Source organism: Otolemur garnettii, unplaced genomic scaffold (assembly GCF_000181295.1).
Source record: "Otolemur garnettii isolate 467f Iridium unplaced genomic scaffold, OtoGar3 scaffold00140, whole genome shotgun sequence".
Classification (NCBI taxonomy): Eukaryota; Metazoa; Chordata; class Mammalia; order Primates; family Galagidae; genus Otolemur; species Otolemur garnettii.
Genome location: NW_003852535.1, coordinates 1105429 through 1107744, shown reverse-complemented (window position 1 = coordinate 1107744; position 2316 = coordinate 1105429). Strand labels below are relative to the sequence as shown.

At 48.4% G+C, this 2316-nt stretch overlaps 1 pseudogene; it reads right to left on the bottom strand.

The window, feature by feature from the left end:
- Positions 1–1418: 1418 nt before the first annotated feature.
- LOC100964185 lies at positions 1419–2063 on the bottom strand (annotated as a pseudogene).
- Positions 2064–2316: the final 253 nt, after the last annotated feature.

The following is a 2316-nucleotide window of genomic DNA, read 5'->3' as shown; positions in this document are numbered from 1 at the left end:
GCTGCTGAACATCCTGCGGCTGAGGAGCACAGGACAGCTCCCCACAATTACTGGGCCTCAAATATCAATAGAACTATAGTTGAGAAGTGTTAATAAGTGGTATTTCCTGTGGGTGTTATATGCATCTGTCCCAGCACCACTTTCTCTCCCCTTATTTATTTTTTTACTTTATTTATTTATTTATTTTTGTTGTAGTTTTTGGCCAGGGCGGGGTTTGAGCCCACTACCTCTGGCATATGGGGCCAGTGCCCTACTCCTTGAGCTACAGGTGCTGCCTTTTTTAGAGACAGAATTTCACTTTGTCACCCTTGGTAGAGAGCCGTGGCACCATAGCTCACAGCAACCTCAAACTCTTGGGCTCAAGCAATCCTCTTGCCTCAGCCTCCCAAGTAGCTGGGACTAAAAGTGCCCACCACAACACCTAGCTTTTTTTTAGAGATGGGGTCTCCCTATTGCTCAGGCTGGTCTCAAACTCCTCAGTTCAGGTGATCCAGCTGCCTCAGCCCCCCAGACTGCTAGGATTATAGGCATGAGCTACTGCACCCTGCCTCCTCCATATTTTTAGAGAGGGTCTCACTCTGTCATCCAGGAGTGCAATGGCATAATCATAGTTCACTGAAGCCTTGAATTTCTGGACTTAAGCCATTTTTCTGCCTCAGCCTTTGAGGAGCTGGGACTATAAGCACATGCTACCATGCCTAGCTAATTTTTTTTTTTTTAAGAGTCAGAGTCTCACCTTATTGACCTCCATAGAGTGCTGTGGCATCACACAGCTCACAGCAACCTCCAACTCCTGGGCTTAGGCGATTCTTTTGCCTCAGCCTCCCGAGTAGCTGGGACTACAGGTGCCCGCCACAATGCCCAGCTATTTTTTGGTTGCAGTTTGGCCGGGGCTGGGTTTGAACCCACCACCCTTGGTATATGGGGCCAGTGCCCTACCAGCTGAGCCACAGGCACTGTCCCTAGCTAATTTTTTTTTTTTGAGACAGACTCTCGCTTGTCACCTTGGTAGAGTGCTGTGCTCTCAGCTCACAGCAACCTCAAACTCTTGGGTTCAAGCAGTTCTCTTTGTACTCCCCAGCTGGTTCTACAGGAGCTTGCCACAACACCTGGCTATGTGCCTCGATAATTTTTAAAAAATATTTTCTACAGACAAGATCTCACTATATTGTCCAAGCTGGTCTTGAAATCCTGGCCTCAAGTGATCCTTCTGCCTCAGCCTCCCAAAGTCCTGGGATTATAGGCCTAAGCCACTGTGCCCAGCCCCCAGCACCACTTTTTGAAAAGACTGTTCTTTTCACATTCTATGGTCTTGGCACCCTTACTAAAATCAATTGACCATAAATAAATCAATGTGGATTGAAAAAAAAGTGGCATTTTTCTTTTTTTTTGAGTAGCAAAACCTTTAATGAGGACTCAAGGTACAAGAGGAAGACTTAAGAGGGCCAGTGCGCAGCCCCAGCCTCCTCACATGTACATGGCTGCGTGGAGGTTCTCCAGTTGTTGCTGCTGCTGCTGCTGCTTTTGAGCCTTGTCTCGTCTATGCTTTTCATAAGCATCATCATCAGTGGGCCGCTTATGGCGGCACAGGGGGCAAGAATTTGTCTGTCTTAGCCAGGGCAGAATGCAGTTGAAATGGAAGAGGTGATTTCAAGGCATCTCAGTGACAGTCTCCTCCTCCTCAAATTCCAAAAGGCACACAGGGCACTTGAGCTTAGCCTGAGAGTCTCTGATAATTGTCCTGGGGAGGTTCTCGACCACGGTCTTGGCAGCAGGTGGAGGCAGGCGGTGTTCTCAATCTACAATCAACCCCAAATCTTCAGAGTCCACGCTACGGAAAAGTGATCTTGCAAGCTCCAGTAGCATGTTGGTTCCTGTCTCTTGCTCGGCATCCAGCGATTCGCAGTCGTGTTCATCAAAATAGGATGCCATGGCTTCCGGAGAAGTGGCATTTCTTCCCTGAGCTTAGGGCTTGAGAATGAAACATGCTACATGACGAGCCACTTTAAATTGACCACCGTACATAATATGACACCCACTGCCAAGAGAAGGATGTCAGGGGTCACTGTAGGAAATGAAAGATAGTGAGATTCATTGACACCCCTCTCCCATTGGAAGGTGCAGGTCTGTGTTCCTCCCTTGGAATTTCTTGTCCCTTGGGGCCAGTTCCCAAGCTTTGTAAAACGGGTAGTTTCCACTCCCAGTTTTTAGGGACACACTCTCCTCTCTCGTAGATGCCCTGTGCTGCCACATCAGTCTGACCACTCTGAGGCCACCATGGTATGCCCAGGCCAGCCACATGGCAATCCTGCTGTT